The sequence below is a fragment of the Gorilla gorilla genome, chromosome 1 (genome assembly GCF_029281585.2).
Source record: "Gorilla gorilla gorilla isolate KB3781 chromosome 1, NHGRI_mGorGor1-v2.1_pri, whole genome shotgun sequence".
NCBI lineage: Eukaryota > Metazoa > Chordata > Mammalia > Primates > Hominidae > Gorilla > Gorilla gorilla.
In genome coordinates this window covers 60,642,064-60,662,734 of record NC_073224.2, presented here as the reverse complement: position 1 = coordinate 60,662,734, position 20,671 = coordinate 60,642,064, and the positions used below count along the sequence as shown (strand labels likewise).

The 20,671-nt window shown below is 33.9% G+C and overlaps 1 long non-coding RNA gene across 1 annotated transcript in view; it reads right to left on the bottom strand.

Moving 5' to 3' along the window:
- The window catches only part of LOC115933615 (uncharacterized), a 43,281-nt gene extending 28,021 nt beyond the window's left edge, over positions 1 to 15,260 (bottom strand). The window contains exon 1 of the long non-coding RNA XR_004069487.3: positions 15,048 to 15,260. This is a non-coding gene — a long non-coding RNA (uncharacterized lncRNA). The remainder of the gene's footprint in view (positions 1 to 15,047) is intronic.
- Between the last annotated feature and the right edge of the window lie 5,411 nt (positions 15,261 to 20,671).

The window sequence follows — 20,671 nt, the reverse complement described above, 5'->3', positions numbered from 1 at the left end:
AAAAAAGCTAGTAGGTTACGGAGTTCCTCTCGAGACTCATAGCAGCAAAAATCAATCCAAGGCAGAACACAAACTACTCGAAGTATTCTAAGAAAAAAATAATAATATGGAGAACTGGGTGTTACCAAATTGTTGGAAATGCTGAAGTTACCTTAGAATGAATCCCATGATCATGCAAAACTGGCCTACCAGAGATACCTCCGAGGCCATTGAAGGCATCAGTTCATAGACACAAAATGATATCTTCAACCCAGGAAATAAAGAACATACATGAATATGCCACTGACACTGCATAGCCAACAAACCAAGGCCAGAGGATGAACAATGGAATACTGCCACATATAAAACTCAAATTTTCACAACTCTGCTTACTAACAGAAAGAGCCAAAGAGATGGGAAGATGGATTCTGCCTCTCTTCTGCACGTTTAATTGCAAGCAAGAACATCTAAATAATAAATATTTTGCATTTTAAATCTTAAGCATCCACCATAGCTATGAATGGGTGCATATGTGTTTAAGTCTACTAAATGGAGAAAATAGCTCTTCTGAAAAACTGACTTCAAATATTAACAATGTAACCCTTTAAAGGACACCTTACTTAAGCAATCAGGTGAGGATGGCTATAATTCTATGCCGAAAGTACTGTTATTCTTCAGTGGCTTTAGTTCTAAACGTGTGTGTGTGTGTGTGCGTGTGTGTGTGTGTGTGTGCGTGCGTTAGGTGAAGGAATAGTAGGTCTTACAAATTTTATTCTATTCACTACTGATCTGACATTCTCCTTTTAAAATGTCATTACTACATTACTATCAATGTTATTAATGCCTTACTTAAAGCTGTACTAGCACCTATTATTCTTACCATTTCTAAAGGTATATTATCCACCAGAATGCACACACACAAACAAAAATACATATATTTTAATTATTTCCAATTTTATCTATCCCCACATTAACTAGTGGTCATTATTAATTTCATATAAAAGATAAGGAAACAGAGACAGCAAGCAATTTTCCTGATAACACTCAAGAAAAAGTAAAAAGTGGCCACACAGATTCAAAACTAAATCGATATATCCCTGTTAGGCTAAAACATCACGTTCTTAAAACTCAAAGTAGTTTAACATATAATGCTACTGATACCATACCTAATACTATTAAACATAACATGAAAGAAAATTGAGTTAAAGGATATGGAAAGAGATATTTGAGACCTTTATGTATAATACCTAACTAATAAACTTTTCTGAAACTTTTCTGATAGTGAACACAGAAAGGACTTGTTAGGTTGTGAAGGTTGCAAGTTAGCCTCATAAAATTAAGTGTCATCTGCAGACTAACAATATATGCTACAGAATTAAATGTCTTTCTTGGAGAGGTAAAGTCAGAATAAAATGTAATGCAAAAATATTAGCTAAAATGAGTATGAATAAAAAAGAGCTCTGTATTATTGAAAATATCACAATATTTACATGTGCAATTTAAGTTCAACATATTTAACTCCATGGAAAAATGTTTATTATATAAAGTTTCAGAGAGAAGAGAAAAATGAACTGGGAATTAGCCCTAATTATTTCACTTAAAAATATTTATTAATATATTCCAGATATTATTTTGAGGACAAAGAGATAAAAAAGTGGGCAAAAGTAGACATTGCCCCTACCTTCACAAATGTCATATTGGTAAGAAACTAAGATTTTAATTAAATTATCACAAATAAATAGAAAATTATAATTATGGTAAATGTATAAACATAAGGTACACAATTGTGTGAGGCCATATAAAAGACACCTGACCTGATTTATCCATTTAAGAAGAGTTACTTCAAGACAGATATTTACTTAAAAATTTACTCAGTGAACGTTTGGGGAAGCAGAAAAGAAATACCTGGTAAAAGAAATAATAAGGAATTCACAATAAAAATTTTAAGGGCCATTTTAACAATATAAAAAATTATTCTTCTATCTTTCTCTATGTGATACAAATAGTTCCTCAGTTGAAGAATGGAGAGTGATTAAAAACACACACACACACTTACCCTTAGATAATATGTATATAAACAGTCAAACATATATCTGCACATATATATGCATTTAAAATGGAATAATAGTCAAAACATGAATGTGGGTAAATTGTCATTATTGTTCTTTGCTTCCATATTTCTGAGAAAATGCAATAAGTGGTAGATATTATTTCAAAGTTCAAGAAGCTTGGAGGGAAAGAATTATGGCTCTGCTGTCTTAATAGTAAACAGTAGCTCCAAAAAGTGGCCAAAGAGGATTTTAGTCTTATATGTATATATAATATATATATTTAGTCATATATATACACAAATAAATATATATCACATATATAATTAATATGTAATATTAACTATATATGTGGCATATATTTGTTTATTTTTTATATATTTGTTTTTTAAAAAATTAATGCAATTAATTTAATAACTCAAAGTAGGCTGGAGTGCAGTGGCACACTTTCAGCTCACTGCATCCTCTGCCTCCTGGGTTCACTATTCTCCTGCTTCACACCCCCAAGTAGCTGTGACTACAGGGTCACACCACACCCGGCTACTTTTTGTATTTTGGCTAATTTTTGTATTTTTAGTGGAAACACAGTTTTGCCATATGCCTGGGCTTGTCTTGAATGCCTGGACTCAAGTGACCCTCCTGCCTCGACCTCCCAAAGTGCTCAGATTAAAGGCATGAGCTACTGCATCTGGACAGAGCTTAATATTTTTTAAATATCCATTTTATTGAAAAAATTATTGAGTAATGCTTGGAAAGATAAATCTGGCTACCTATTAAATATTGATTACTTCATGCTTTAATAAATATTTTATGATGCACATGAAGTAATAAATGAAGTTTCAACTTGTTGAAGTCAAATTACTAATTATTGCATTAATATTTTATATATTCCTATAAATTTTTGCCACACTCCCATGCGTGTGATTGCCTCGTTCACAGCCCAGGTTTAATTAAAGAATTCAGGACTTGTTTATAAGGCTATACAATTTTCAGTTTTATAAACTTCCACTTTTCCAGTGAATGGTTGTGACAGAAAAAATGTATGATAGAGACTTTGCAACCTGAGACACATGCACAATTTTTGAACACCACTAACTTCTTCAGCAAATCATTTATTTTATCTCAGCTACATTTTTGCATCTGAAGAATAGACATCCTAACACTAAACTTCAGGGTTGTTTGGGGGATAAAGAAGCTTTTAAATTACCTGCCATCCTTGAAGTGCTTACTAAGTTTGCCACAATAGATGCAATATGGTGAAAAGAGAATGAGATGGGAGATAATATGATTTTGGTTTAAGTCCTAACAGAACAATCATTAGCTATTTGATGCTTACATATGACACCTTCTGAGAGCCTGTTTCTTATTTGCTAAATGGAAAGAATAAAACTTGTCCTGCAGTTTTGTGAGCATCAAATGAAATAATATATGAGAAAAAGCAGCAAAACTAAGCAGATACAGTCAATGCTTTTCACACGTGGTCCTATGAGAGCTATTCTCATGCTGTTGTGTAAGTATGCATTGCTTAGCCAAGGAAATAACCAAAAAGCAATAGGTAAGCTAGGGCTACTTGATAAAACTCCAAGTATTTCGGGACAAAAATCACTTCCACTAATTTCTACTCCCTCACCTAACATAGCTCATGACTTTATCCTTGCTTAAAATCACCCCCCACAGGAAGGAAAGAAGTGGCATCCAAAGAAACTTACGTAATATTTTGCACTGGGGTCAGTTTTTACTGGTTATTCACTGACGTGAGAGTGTTATGTTCATCTGCTATTCTTATGATTAGGTCCTATTACTTTATCTACTAAAAATAAGAATTTTCATTCTGTCAACAGGATGATGATAATTTCATTTCAATCTTTATTTTTATCAATTTTAAAGGCAAGTGGAATACATGTAAATGTGTTTTACTTTTAAAAACAAAAGACATGAGTACAGTTGATATACTGCATAAAACAGTAAAGTTTTGTGTTTATATTATTTAGATATATCACTTTTTAAATGATATTTGAAATCTGTATGAAAATTACAAGAGAAAATGATGAAGAAAACAAGTGAAAATAACTGCATTGTTCTAAATTGTTGTAATTTAAATAAACATAATTTTTCTGAGTTTTAAATATTTTATATACCTATTTGATGTAGCATATGATTAAATGATAACAGAACTCTTTGCTCCATCTTATTTCAAATTACTATACTTTGATACATACACAATTGTGCATTCATGCACACATCACACACAATATCAAATAAGTGTCATTGTCATTATATGTAATATAATCTACTGGCGATGCTTGTCTATTTAAGACTACATCTTTTTAAAAAAAGCATACAGCCCTTGTTTCTCTTTCTCTGAAGATTATAATGTTGCTTGAAATATGCCAGCAGTTTCAACTTTGTGTTAAAAATAGGAAGAAAAGAAGAAAGCAGAAGAAAAAAGAAATTTGGAAGACAAGAGATTTAACCGAAAAACAAACTATAAATTTCTGACTCCATTATATGTGCTAAAAATCCCCATTGTGCATACTTTATACATTGAGATTTATTAATATTCAGGATGCCTAAATGGAAGTAGATATGCATAGTAAAATTTAAGAATAGGATATTTATAAAAAAAGAATCCTCCAGTGACTTGACACAGTTTCACATTTTATCCTTGACCAAAATGAATGAACATCAGTTTTCCTGGGCATTATAATTGATTAATGCTAGATCAATTGCAGCAAGATACAGAATACATGAAGATGCCATTTCAAATGGCATCAGGATAATTATTAGCAAAGTGTCCTTTTTAATAAATGGTTTATGATATCTATTACCTCATGTTTTGCTAGTGTGACTTTTAAAAATATTATTTTATTAAAGATTAGGGAGAAAGCAAAAGACTGAAAAATTGAACTCAAGGGTTTGAAATAAATTTCCTATCTGTCAGAGCTAATACATGAAGAATCAAGTAAAATATGTTTACACTGCAATATAATTCAAATAAATTATTTTAACTGTTTTGTATTACTCATATGTATCCGTGTGAATTTGATTTCTTTCCATAAAATTTTAAGCCTAATTTTTAAAGCTACAGGTAAAATTTAATGCACAATTTTTACTGGATACTATATACATACATATATATATCTCTTTTTAATAATATTTTATTGGCCTCTGTGGAATAAATTTTAAATTTAATTAAGTAAAAAGATAAATACTGTCACATTGTAAAAATAAGTCCCAAACCTTCATAATTACTTATCTATTAAAACAAGAACCATAAAATCTGAAGACTCGACAAATATTTTCTGATACTTTTTCTGTTTTTCTCATGATTCTTGTTACTGAATATAACAAAAACAAAAAAAGCCTCAATAATTTCATAATTTATTAAATGAATTACACTCTCTTGCAAATATCAAATATCAAAGTGATCAGAGAATGAAGTCAGCATTATGAACTATGACTCAGCATTATGAAGAACATTCTCAGTTAACAGAGAGGAAGGAGCAAGTAAGTACACTGGGTGTGGAAAGTGAGGTGAGAGAACTGAGGAGGAAAATATTAAAGGAAACTTGGCTGAAACCTGAACGTGCTAGAGGAAAGATACTAGGCTACAGTGTCAGAAATACTGATATATTGGCTATGACATAGCAATCTGGGATTTAATTCACTCATTCTAATGTACTTTATGCACTTATGAGGGTAAAAATACCTTCTTTCCAAAGATAGTAAATTAAATTTGGAATTGTATGCAGTTCGCTTGACACATACACAAGCTCAGTAATTTTTAGCTACTAATTGTATTCATAAAGAAAATAATATATGAGCTCATCCTAGACAATGACTACCATTTCTTCAGATGGAGTATGGAGAATGCTAATTTCAGTTCAAAGAAAATACAAACAACAGATTTAAATGAAAGTGCAGTATACATGAGTAATATTAAATATTCTATAATGGCTAAAAGCTCTACAAATAGAGAAGTGGATGATAAGGCTGGAGAAGCAGACTTTGTCCTGATAATAAAAATATGTAAATTATCTGCTCATAAATGTGGACTGGATTGTGTAGACAATGGGGACCCAGAATGAGCAATGGAGGTCTGAAGTGGGCTGTAATAGTGATAAGTTATATGTAAATAAATCATAATTGTGATTAATCATAATCTGAGCAATACTGCCAGATTATGATTGACCTATCTATCTTACACATGGAATAAAGATGCAAAACAGTTCAGCCAGTGCCACGATACTTTCAGTGATATACACCCTCTTAGCAATTTCCTCTTCTCTTTTAAAACTATAAAATATTACAGACATAAAAACATCAGAGAAAATAATATAACTGAAACCCATGTAAGTACCAAGCTGTAATACATGTGAACATACTGTCATCTTTACTTCATACTTTTTAAAAAGCAAAATTTTATGTATAAATTAGAAATTGCAGAGATTGACTTTAGGTATGACAACATGAAAAGCTCCACTGACACAATCCCCAGGGAAATTGGGAGACATTATTTTTCAAAAACTAATCCAACCATTTAAACCTTCTGGAATTGATCCTAAGAGCACCAAGTAAAAGAAGAAACACCTATTCAAGAAAATCTACAAAAATTGGTTAAGAAGGGTGATAATACAGAACTTGAACCTATACCAGTTCCTCCCTCCTCTCCAGCTCAGTGAAGCAGACTCCTCTCCAGACTGCAGTAGCCAAAAACACAGGGCTCCCTCATCCTCCCACTCCCCACCCTAGCTCCCAGTTGGAGAATTTCCTTCTCCAGAGGATAAGGACTTTAGCATTTTTTATCCTACTCCCAGCTTCTGGCTGCTGAGGCTAAATCCCAGCTGTCTGCGATCAAGAGAAAGTTGGAGTGGCTGTACTAATAGATTTTAAAACAAAGACAATAGATTTTAAAGCAAAAAATATTATCAGAGTTAAAGAATATTTTATAATGATAAAGGGTCAGTATATCAAAAAGATATAACAATTACAAATACAGGGGCTCCCTGACTTATAACGACGATATGTCCTGATAAACCCAAGATAAAACCCCATACTGTAGGTTGAAAATGCATTTAATACCTCGATGAACCCATAGTTAAGTTGAAAAGTCACAGGTCAAGCCACCATAAGTTGGGGACCATCTGGATATAGGTAGCTAATGACCAAGCACAAAAGATGCATAAAGTCACAGTAATCATAGGGGGTGGTATTGACATAAAGACAGATACATAGATGAACGGAAGAGATTAGAGAGCCACATATATATGGACAACAGATTTTCTACAAAGGCAATTTAGTTGGGAAAATTCTTTCAAAACTGTGAAAGAATTATTGAAATGACTTATACAAAATTAAAAAAATTTAAATTAACTTTGATCCAAATCTCATGTCATATACAATAATTAACTCAAATGACGATATGCCTACATGTGAAATGTAAAGCTTTAAAATTTCTGGACTAGGCCAAGATTGCTGGAATACAATACTGTAAACCAAAAATAAATCTCTAAGCCCCCCAAATGACTGAATGGATATCCCTCTCAGCCAAGAGGATTCCAAAAACTTTTGAAAAATTAGTTCAGGCCCTTGCAGAAAGTGAAGAAGGTTAGACATGACTCATTTTACCCTCCTCCCTTTGGAGTTTAGACACAGCTGACCTGCTGGGTCTGACCCTCAGACCCTGGCTGAGCAATGGATAAACGGAGTACACAGACAGTTTTTTTGCCTGGCCGCGTGGCTAGGGGACTGGGCTGCTCACAGACACTTCAAATCTTCAGGCAGAGCTTAATTCTTTCACCAGTTGCAAGTCAGAAAATTGTTCAATCTACCTATGATATCCTGCCTTTCTGGGCTGAACCAATGTATAACTAACATCGATTTATGTCCTTGCCTATAACTTCTGTCTCCTGAAAATGTACAAAATTATGCTGGAACCCAACCACCTTAGGCATAAGTTCTCAGGACCTCCTGAGCTGTGTCACAGGCCACCATCCTTAACCTTGGCAAAATAAACCTCTAGATTGATTGAGACTTGTCTCACATGTGTTTTTGGTTTACAGTACCAAAGAACAACCCATTTCTTATCAGATGATACATTACAGCTCACTAATATGAAAAAATTCTGATCTTCAAAAACCCCTGTTAAGGGACTGAAAAGACAAGTCATATATTAGAAGATAATATTTATAAAAAATAGATCACATGTATTTATAAAGCATATATATCATGAAGGGCTTGAATCAAAACAATCTAACGATCTTTCCAAATTCAATGATTAAAAACAAACAACCCAACATAAAGTGGGCCAAAGCTTTGAACAGCACTTTTAAAATTAACCTAAGTAGATGCTGAATGAACATAGGAAAAGGTGTTTCTTCATAGTCATTAGAGAAACGCAAAAATTAAAACCACGAGATACAACTACATATGTTTTACAAAAGGTAAATTAAAAGACTGACTATTCCAAACAAACAAACAAAAATGACTAATAGTGTCAGAGACATGTAAACCAGAACAACTCCATCTTGAATGGCACTAGGTAAAATAAGGCTGAGACCTACTGGGCTGCATTCCCAGATGGTTAAGGCATTCTATGTCACAGGGTGAGATAGGAGGTCAGCACAAGATACAGATCATAAAGACCTTACTGACAAAACAGGTAGCAATAAAGAAACCGACCAAAACCCACCAAAACCAAGATGGCGATGAGAGTGACCTCAGGTCATCTTCACTGCTACACTCCCACCAACACCATGACAGTTTACAAATGCCATGGCAACATCAGGAAGTTATCCTACATGGTCTAGAAGGGGGAGGCATGAATAATCCACCCCTCATTTAGCATATTATCAAGAAATAACCGTAAAAATGAACAACCAGGAGACCTCGGGGCTGCACTGTCTACAGAGTAGCCATTCTTTTATTCCTTTACTTTCTTAATAAACTTGCTTTCACTTTACTCTACAGGCTTGCTCTGAGTTTTTCTTGTGCAACATCCAAGAACCATATCTCGGGGTCTGCATCAGAACCCCTTTCCTGTAACAATAGGCTGCAATTAAACTAAAGAACTTCTGCATAGCAAGAGAAACTATCAAATGAGTAAACAGATAACCTATTGAGTGGGAGAAAATATTCACAAACTGTGCATCTGACAAAGGCTTATTATCCAGATTATATAAGGAACTTAAATCAACAAGGAAAAAACAAAGTCGGCAAAGAACATGAACAGACACTTCTCACAAGAAGACATACAAGCATCCAATAAACATGCAACAATGCTCTTCATCACTGATCATCAGAGAAATGCAAATCAAAATCACAATGAGACACCTCTCATATGAGTCAGAATGGCTATTATTTAAAAAATACAGATAGCTATTATTAAAAAAATAACAGATGTTGGTAAGGCTGTGAAGAAAAGGAATACTTATTAACTGTTGGTGGCAATGTAAATTAATTCAGCCACTGTGGAGAGCAGTTTGGAGATTTCTTGAAGAACCGAGAGAAAGAAAAAAAAATTTTGACCAAAAATACACATGTACTCATATGTTCATTGCAGCATTATTCACAATAACAAAGACATGGAATCAACCCAGGTACCCATCAGGAGTAGATCTGATAAAGAAAATGTGGTACATATATACCATTGGATATTATGTAGGCATATAAAAGAATGAAATCGTGATCTTTGCAGCAACATGGATGCAGCTGGAAACCATTATCCTCAGCAAACTAATGTAGGAACAGAAAATCAAATACTGCATGTTCTCGCTTGTAAGGGTGAACTACACACTGGGTACACATGGTCATAAAAATGAGAACAACAGAGATTGGAGAATGTCATAGGGGAGAGCGAGAGAGGGGGTTAAGTGTTGAAAAATACTACCTATTGGGTATTATGCTCACTACCTGTGTGACAGATTCATTTATACTCCAAACTTCAGAATCATGTAATGTATCCTTGTAACACACCTGCATGTGTTCTTCCTGATTCTAAAATAAAAGTTGAAAAAAAATATTTTTAAACCCGAACATTTCAAATCCTGGCAAGGAGGTTGAGGAACTGGAACTTTCATATACTGCTGGGAGGAATGTAAAGTGGTACAACAGCTTTAGAAAACCATTTTGCAGTTTCATTAAAAGTTAAAAATATGCCTACTCTGATCCAACCATCTCATTTGTATGCAAACATTTATACAGCTTTTTCATAGCCAAAACCTTGAAACCAAAATTTCCATCACCAGGTGAATAAAAAAGCAAACTGTGTTACGTACATACAAAATATTCCTCAGCAATAAATAGTAATCTTCTCTTGGTATGTATTACAGCATGAATGAGTCTCAACATAATTTTGTTGAAAGAAGCCAGATAGTTAAGAACATACAGTATGATTTAATTTACAAAAATATCTTGACAATGTGAAATAGTCCACAGTGACAGAAAGTAGTAGATCAGTTATTGCTTAGGGGTTGGGATAGGGAAGAATGGAGTACAAAGAGGCACCAGGAAAGTTTGCCTGTGACGTACACATTCATTATCTTGAACATGGTGATGGTTTCCCAGGTATACATATACGTCGAATTTTATCAAGTTGTTTGTTTTAATTATGTGCAACCTGTTATATGCCAACTATACCTCAATTTAACCTTTAAAAAATACTTTAAAAATCTATATCCAAAGCTGCCTTAAACACACATACACAAACACAAACACACACACACACACACACATTCACATGTCTGTTGCCCCTGAAATAACATTAGAGGGGAAATTGATAATTGAAAAATAAAGTTATTCCATGCCCTAGCTTTTAGACCAAATTGTTGCTCATGCTGTCACCTTTGAAATCTTCAATCACTTATTAGTAACTGAATTTTACCTCTGAGTTTCTTTACAGAGTTTGCCCAAGAACTCTTATCAATTTCCGAGCAAAAGGTCAGAATGTTCTGCCATGTAATATGGTTTTTCATTATTTCGTTACAAACTATGACATTTTCAAAATGTCAGCATTGGAGAAAGCTTGAGTGCTCTTCCATTCTTTCTTCTTGATACATACTAGGAAACATGTAACATGAAAATTATATGAAATAAGTGTCTGTTATGATGTGTAATAAGTGGTGATAAATAACAGTAGTAGAGAAGATTTTAAAAAGACACTCTTACAGAATTTAAAGTCAGATTGAAGTACCTTTCTAAGACACCTAAGAATATAAACTGTAAGAATATTAATCAATCACATTTACAACATTAAGATATCTTCTAATTAATTTTTGTGGTGTCTGAATCCAAATAATAAACCAGTGAAATTAATATGTAGTCTTAAAATGAAGAAAATAGGAGTCAATAAGATATAGAGTATAACTTTGGAATAACTAAATAAGAATAGATAATACTCCCAACATAGTAAAAATGGTTTTAAATGCTTCTTTTAACAAAATTGAAATTTCATTATCTTAGTAGCTAACTAAAAGTTTTTGACATACTCTATTGATTTTAAAGTACTCTATTCTGATTTTCACTCAGTACAAGGTTTAGAAGTCAAATTATTTTAATTAATTGCATATATACTCCGAAGACAACTAGTAGGATATACTACATACTTTTTCACTGGAACTGGCACTTACATTTTCTAAGACCTCTGGTTTCCAGTTAGCTGTAACTCAGGATTTCCTATATTAAATCCTATTCAGTTTAATTTATTTATTATTAACACTGGATTTTTGGAAACGTATGATGAAAACAAAATCACATTTTATTATTGTCAAAAGTATTTTCATGCTGGCAGAGTAGGAGAACCTGTGTGAATTTGAAAAAGCTCCCTTTCCCACTTGTCATTAATTTCCCATGGTATTATATCTGTAGAAGTACTCATTAGAAGGACACAGTTATTTTTAGAAAAAAGAAAAAAAAGGCCTGGTTTGGTTTTCAGAAAGTTGTAGTCCTCATTTTATTGTTTGTCTTTTCTTCTACCAATAACTTTTCTAATTAAGGCAATTGCTGTGATTACCTATTGAATAAGTGGGATCTAAAGATGAATTGATATTGCTGTTGATTTTTTTAATTTTAAAAATTAGATAGGGTGATCAGTATTTATATATTAATTATAATCATTATAATTAGCTGTACAAATGAGCACCCAGGACTCTACATTGTAATCATACAATACCTGAGCTACATGATGTAAAAAAAGGCAAGACATGAGGAGAAAAACAGACTTCACCTTCTATTAATTATTTATTACGAGAGTTGATTCAACTGGGATTTCTAATTTTTATCATAATGGAGGAACCAGAAAAAGACATGCCTCCTTCTATAAACTACTATGAAACTGGAAAAATTTGAGACAACAAAAATTAAAATGCAGGCATATGATTTTTGAAAATGGAAAACATATCATTTTATACCTGTTTCTGGACTGGATTCCAGCCTGGGGGCACTTTTCACTGCACAGTGGAGAAAGAATGAATCCAAAAGAGACAACAGTCTCACTACACTGCTGGTGCAAGTTTCAAGCTTGGAGAAGAGGCGAGGATTTCAGGGTCTAAAAGGGAAAAAGCTGTGCATAGGAGCAAGAGCAGACATTTGCATGGAGTCTTTTAATAAAGGCTGGGCTGTAATATGCACAACTAGAGTCCATGAGCACTAACTGAGAACGGTTGTTGTGGGTTTGGAAGGCAAACATAGGTATGAGAACTTTCTCAGTACAGATATATATAATTGGGAGGCTCTGGTAAACCTTGAAAGACTACACTTAAAGAGTAAGGGCAATTCTTAGGACAAAACTAAAACAGATCTGTCCTAATAAAAAATAAAATTAAGCCTGATAGAATCAAGAGGATGCCTCATAATTAAACTGCCTGCCATAACAAATCACCATACCTTTTACAGAAAAACAATATAATTCAGATATTGCAAGTGTCACCCATGATGTCCAATATACAATAAAAATTTACAATCTATGTAAAGAAGAAGAAAAATATAGCCCATGATCAAGATAAAAAAAAAAATCAAAAGAGACACCAAGGTAAAAAGATGTTGGAATTAGCAGGGACAAGGGTTTTTTTTGTTTGTTTGTTTGTTTTTAAGTTGCTAAACATATATCAAAGGACTGCAAGGCAGAAAATCGATAAAGTGAATGAAAATGTGGGAAATCTTGAGAAATGGGAAGTTATGAAGAAATGGATGGAAATTCTGTAACTTAAAAGTACATGATCCGAAATGAAAAGTAGCCTGGATTGAAATAACAGCATTAAACACCTACAAAAGAAAAATTGATGAACTTGAAGAAAAATTAATAAACATTATTCAATCTAAAGAATAAATAAAAATATTAAAACTGTATCAAAGACCTCAGATAGCTGAGGGCAGTATGAAGTAATAGTAAAATATATGACAAAAAAGGGAAGGATAATAACTTTATTAAATTTATTTAAGTTGGCTGGGCATGGTGGCTCACGCCTGTAATCCCAGCACTTTGGGAGGCTGGGGCAGACAGACAACCTTAGGTCAGGAGTTTGAAACCAGCCTTGCCAACATGGCAAAACCCCAACTTTACTGAAAATACAAAAAATAGCCAGGCGTGGTGGCATGGGTCTGTAATCCCAGCTATTTGGGAAGCTCAGATAGGAGAATCGTTTGAACTTGGGACGTGGGAGTTGCAGTGAGCTGAGACTGTGCCACTGCACTCCAGCCTGGGTGAAAGAGTGAGACTCCACCTCAAAAAAAAAAAAAAAAAGTTTCTTTAAGTCACATTTTACACAAAATGGGGACACAATAGCAACTTAAATAGATTCTAACAATTTGAGAATATCTATTGCAATCTCTTGAAAAGCAAATAAAAAATAATACAAGGGACACAGCTATAGGACAAATAAAAGAAATAAAGTGAAACAATACATTAATGTTAAAGTACTTTACTGATTCAAAAGAAAGCAGGAATAAAATAAAAAATAACACAAAAAAGATGAAATACAAAACAAGTAACAAAATAATAGGCATAAGTCCAAACACATGAATAATTGCACTAAACACAAATGGACTAACTATTCAAATTAAAAGGAAATTATTGCCGTACTGGATTAAAAAAACAACACCCAACTATTTCCGCCTTTAAAAATATACTTTAAAATAAAAGCACAGGCCAGCCATGGTGGCTCATGCCTGTAATCCCAGCACTTTAGGGGGCCAAGGCGGGCGTATCACTTGAGGTCGGGTGTTCGAGACCAGCCTGGCCAACATTGTGAAACCCTCTCTCCACTAAAAATATAAAAGTTATCCAGGCCTCATAGTACATGCCTGTAATCCCAGCTACTTGGGAGGCTGAGGCAGGAGAATTACTTGAACCCGGAGGCAGAGGTTGCAGTGAGCTGAGATTGCACCACTGCACTCCAGCCTGGGTGACAGAGTGAAACTCTGTCTCAAAAAATAAATAAATAAAATAAAAAATAAAAACCCAGATTCATTGAAATAAAAGAATGTGAAACAGTATACCATCCCAATAGTAAGCATGGAAAGCTTATATGGCTATATTAAGATCAGGCAACATAAACTTGAAAACAAAAGTTAATAGCAGGGACAGAGAGAAACATTTCATAATTGTGAAAAAAATCATTTATCAGGAAGTTGTAATAAACATTCAAATATATGTATCTAATCACAGAGCTGCAAAATACACAAGGAAAACCTGGCCAAACTAAAGGAAGAAATAATTCACAATCATAATTAGATATTTTAATACCTCTTAGTAGTTGAAATCAAAGTGACAAAATATCCGTAAGTATACAAATCTGAACAACCTAATTTGAGCTAATTGCTATTTACAAAATTTTATGTCCAACAAGATTGAGAATTGAATCATTCTATATCTGTCTTTTTAAATTAAATTTGTAAATAAATGCCTTAAAAATAACTTGAATGCCAGTTGATTTACTGGTAAATTATATCAAATTATAGCCAACATTAAGGATTTATGTCAAACATTTGAAGAAGAAATAATAGTGATATTAAAGATGTATTTACCTAATCTGTTCTACTTGGCACATCACAATTTTCTCCCATTCAATTTCATACATAATCCTTTCTGACTTCTTCTTGATGTAAAAGGAAATCACAAATCATAAATGCAATTATAAAGACATGTATCTTATAGCATAAACTGGCTAGTTATTTCCCAACATTTATTTCATCTCGACGCACTGTTAGATCTTCTTGCCCAGGCCTCTTACCCATCAGACGTGATTGTTCTCAACAAGGGAATGAAAATGAAATTGATGGGTGTCACCACCGGGCAAAAGTAATTGAGAACATGTGTATTTTCACCACAGTCTGAATTTCACCTCTCTGCTAGGTGGATTTAGAGAACTGAGCCCTTAAGACGTGTGGAACCATAGGTACAAGGAGCCTGGATCCATGATACCTGCATGAAGCAGCCCTAACCGGAAAACACCTACTCCAATGAGGCATTAGTTTACTAATGACCAGTGACGTGAGTAAGAAATAAACCTTAATTATGGTAAGTTACTGAGATTTTAGGTTTGTTTTTATAGCAGTTAGTCCACCCTAACTAAAAACATCTTCAATTTTTAAATCATCAAGCCAAACATTGTAGCTAAACAGACACTTAAGAAATATAATATTTCATAATTATTAAATTGCAGAAAGTTTACTCACTTAGTATGACCTTCAGCTATTTAGATCAACATTTGGCTTCAGCTTCTCTTATTTCTACTGGTTTCACTTCAGCTAAAACAAACTACTTTACTTGGCATTGGTAAATTCACAGAAATTACACTTTTATTATTCAGAGGCCACGCGATAGCTATTCACAGAATCACTGATATCTTCTCGTTCATTTAGACTCATGTTTTTCTATGCACACAATAAACCTCTATTGAATCCTAAGCAGACATGTCATCTTATAGTAACAATTGCTCTTAGAAGAGGAAGGTTATTTCTAAACACAGCTGAGTTGATGACTTGTTGAAAGCACACAAACTTGAAGTGATAGGAGACATACATTAATCAATAGATTTATATTAATTAAGAGTTAAATAATCAATCAGAGACAGTGTAATATGGTAGACAAATACCCTGATCTTGCATTGTGAGAATTAACTTATAATTCTAGCTTTCCTATTAAAACTATTTCCTCAGGCAAGTCTTCCTAATATAGGAGCCTTAAGTTTTTTCACGACATGATAGCAGCTAGTAGATAATATTTATTGAGATCCAGTGCTAGGTAACAAATTAGCCCAAAACTTTGGGCTTAAAACAACAAACATTAATCATCCCAGAGTTTCCACAGAACAGGAACCCATGCCCCATGGCACAGACCTGACAGAGAGAACAGCAGCTGCTGTGTAAAGGAAGCCTCATCTACTTCATTTTTTCCTGTCTCTTCTACAAATTAAATCCTTCAATTTTTGGAGAAAGACAACAAACATCTATGATTTCTTTCAGCAATGTTTTGTAGTTCTCCTTGTAGAAATCTTTCATGAATCTAAAGTAAAAGTTCAAATTATATATATATATATATTTTTAAAAAGGCAACAAAAACTGTCACCCATATTCTATCACTGAAAGCTCACTACATCTACAGAAAGTTAATAGGAAAATAAAATCTACTCCTGGAACTGTGGCAGGCATATATGTTGGCCCAGTAGACCGACTAACTGGGGCCGAAACAGTGTTACTGAGAAGTCCCCGCCCCTACTACTGGAACTTAATCAGAATGAAAGAGAGTGCCATCTGCCTAGGTAACCAGCTAACAAATTGACTACGGCAGGGAATGTGGCAAGAACTTGGAGAGTATGCTGTTTGAGGTGAAGCAGAAAGGAAACCTCTAAAGATGAGGATGGAACAGATATCGAGAAACTCCCCCGACAAAGCTTTTCTCACACTAAAAATAGGGTAATACTTGAGGTATCTGAGGCCTATGTACACTAAAGATAACAACAGCAACAGCAAATCTCAAATCCAGCTCACCATGTCACTAGATTTACTCTTTCCCCTGGCCTTCACATTAAGGGTTCAGCTGAAGGAAAGGCAGGCCCATTTCCAGGTATAAAGCTGCTTATCTTGGCCTCCAATATCCTACACAAAATAGATTTCAACTAGAAAAAAAAAAAAAAAAAAAAAGCAGTGTAAAGAAACAAGGCAATCAAGAGGACAATAGCCATATATGATTCAGATGCTACAATATCAAACAGTGATTTTAGGTTAACTATGATTGCTATGTGAAGTGCTCTGGTGGAGAGTATGCATAATCTGGTGGGTTATTTTAGCAGAGAGATGAAAGCTATAAGACATAATCAAATGAAAATGTGAGAAATAAAATATATATAATAGCAGGTAAGAAAAGTGCTTTTTTTTTTTTGAGACAGAGTTTCATTATTGTCGCCCAGGCTGGAGTGCAATGGCATGATCTTGGCTCATTGCAACCTCCGCCTCCTTGGTTGAAGCTATTCTCCTGCCTCAGCCTCCCAAGTAGCTGGGATTACTGGCACGCACCACCAAGCCCAGCTAATTTTTGTATTATTAGTAGAGATGGGGTTTCACCATGTTGACCAGGCTGGTCTTGAACTCCTGACCTCAGGTGATCCACCCACCTCAGCCTCCCAAAGTGCTGGGATTACAGGCATGAGGCACCATGTCCGGCTGACTTTGACAAGCTCATTATTGACTCAACACAGCCAAGAAAAGAATCTGTAAACTTGAAGGAGTATTGGAGATATATACAGATAGATCAACAGAAATTATGCAAACTGAAACACAAAGAGAAAAAGGAGTTCCAGAGAGGGAGAATCTTAAGAGCAAATATTCTAAGACGCAGGAGGTGAAAGCTACCAAGAGGAACAGCCTCACTTCTGTCCTATTCTAATTTCCCAAAATAGTCAAAATTTCTGCCCAGGTTCAAGAGAGTGAAGAAAGACACTGTACCTCTTGATGGGGAATAGCCGATGTTATATTACATAACATATGTGGAATGGGAGTTATTGTTGCAGCCATCTTTGGAAAGTATAATCTGTCACATAAATATTTATTGGATTTCTAGCTTGTGAAATTGCTGGATGCGTTAAGATATGTCGTCCCTGAATCTGCTAACCATCTGGAGTGGAGTTCAGCAACAAAAATTCAAATAGTATAATACAAGGTTGAATGTGCCAGATATCATAAGCAAAGAATACAGAACTATGGAGTTTCAAAAGGAAGTAATCAACATTTCAGTGAAAATAAATTGAAAAATAATGCATGCAGTAGTTGGAATGTGAGATGAACCTTGAAGGTCAGATAAAATTTTTATAGGTAAGAAAACAAGAAGACATATAACAGCCAGTGAATACTCTAAGTTGTGGAAAGAGAGAAGCAAAAACAACAAAAAATGGAGAAGAAGAAATATACACATACACACACACACGTGCGCGCACACACATACACACAAACCCCTCTTTTGGCTTCCTTGTAGAAGACAAGAAAGAACACTGTATATACAGAAAGCTGAAAAGAGAAGTATGTGACTATTTTAGGGCAGTGGGAAGGATGCATTTGTTTGAGTGCAGGCAGTAGTACATCAGGCAGTGATCTGGATGCATTATATAAATTAACTGATATAAATCTTCATAGTCCTCTTGTAGGTTTTAAAACAAATAAGAGAAGTGGGGCTTTCAGAGTTTCAAAAACTTGCTCAGGGAAAAATGAAGAGTCAATCGGTATCCTATTCCAAAGCCCATATATTATACATTTCACCAAAAGCTTCTTTTTAAACAAAGATCTAGTACTTGATTTGGTATTTAGTGGATATTCCTAGAAGGGTGTGGACAAGAAGGTACAATGATTTTAATTGCACTTTGGAAACATTTGAGTGACTTGAAGAAAGAACCCAGAGAAGGTAGGGAGACCATCCGGTGGTCACTATCATACTCCATTACAAGGAGGGTGAGACCTGAAATTATGTCCAGGCAAAAAAAGTAGAAAACAGGGAGCAGATTTAAAGGGACGTACACACTTAACATAAGACCCAAAAACCGACAGTACAAATGTTTATGACATATGTGGAGAGTGGAGGGGTCAACAATTAGACAAAAGATTAGTACAGATTTAGTCAGGGAAGACACTTGAAGCTATATGTGCTCTCTGAGATATTGATAAGTTTTTTTTTTTTAAATCAACTGTAAAAATAACCACCACCAACAAACATTACCAAAAGGGAAAATAAGAGCATCACAGGAAAGGCATTAGCAATAGTCTTGCATATTAAGAGAAGACTGAAAATTCTCTGAAAGCTCTGTAAGTTTAACTAACAAAAATATATGAGAGGCAGGTGGGGTTTACGATTAATTTGGCATGTAGTTTTATCATCTGCAAAGAGTTTTGGGTATTTATAAATAAGCCAGCTATAAACCTTCATCAATATTCTACTGTTTTCTCATCTAGGCAGTGACTTTTGATAACTGAAATATTAAAAAGTGAACTCATGTCAAAATCCCAGAATTTTAATGGTCTATTTCTCTCAAAGAATAATCTAATATTTTTATGGTAGGCAGACAGTCATTTTTTAATGAAACACCACATCCACTTACTGACGAACAAAATAAATGGGATAACATTTCTCTCAGTTATATTAGCACAGTTTCTTCCCTTGTGAAATATTGATTTATTAAATAATACTATGTTCCAATAGTAATTTTAATTAAAGTCAATATTATATATTAGCTTAATTTTAACCTTAAAACTCCCTGAGAGGAAAAAAAGGTATAATATTCTATTCTATTATCTTCACTAAATAATTGTGGAACATGTTACCTACATGAATTCGTTAACTTACCCAAAGTTTTACAGTCATTGTAAAGTCAGCACAGATATTAGAACCCAAGAATCCTGATACCCAGAATTGATACCAGTTCTCCTGAATTAAAATACATATGTTGTCACTAATAAAACATACGATCACAATTACTTCAGTGATATTCTATTTCATGCCTATGCCCAACATATTTACAGATCTTAAAATGTTTTACCCCTGTGAAATACATGCACTCCAAAAAACTACATATATGTGTTTATATATATAATTACATGTTTGTATATATGTCCACATAGATTTATTATGTATTTGCCAGTATTTATATGCAGTGAATTAATTCAGTGTATATAAAACAAATCTTAATTATTTATAAATTGTTCTTTAGAAAATCAAATGAAAGTTAAAAATTCAATGTCAAAATTAAGATTACAAATGGGATCTAATTAAACTAAAGAGCTTCTGCACAGCAAAAGAAACTATCATCAGAGTGAACAGGCAACCTACAGAATGGAAGAAAAACTTTGCAATCTAATCCGTCTGACTGAGTTCTAATATCCAGAATCTACAAGGAACTTAAATTCACAAGAAACAAACAAAAAAACAAAAATCAAAAAGTGGACGAAGGATATAAACAGACACTTCTCGAAAGAAGACATTTATGCAGCCAACAAACATAAAAAAAAAAAAAAAGCTTATCATTACTGGTCATTAGAGAAATGCAAATCAAAACCCCAATGAGATACCATCTCAAGCCAGTTAGAATGGCAATCATTAAAAAGTCAGGAAACAACAGATGCTGGACAGGCTGTGGAGAAATAAGAGTGCTTTTACACTGTTGCCG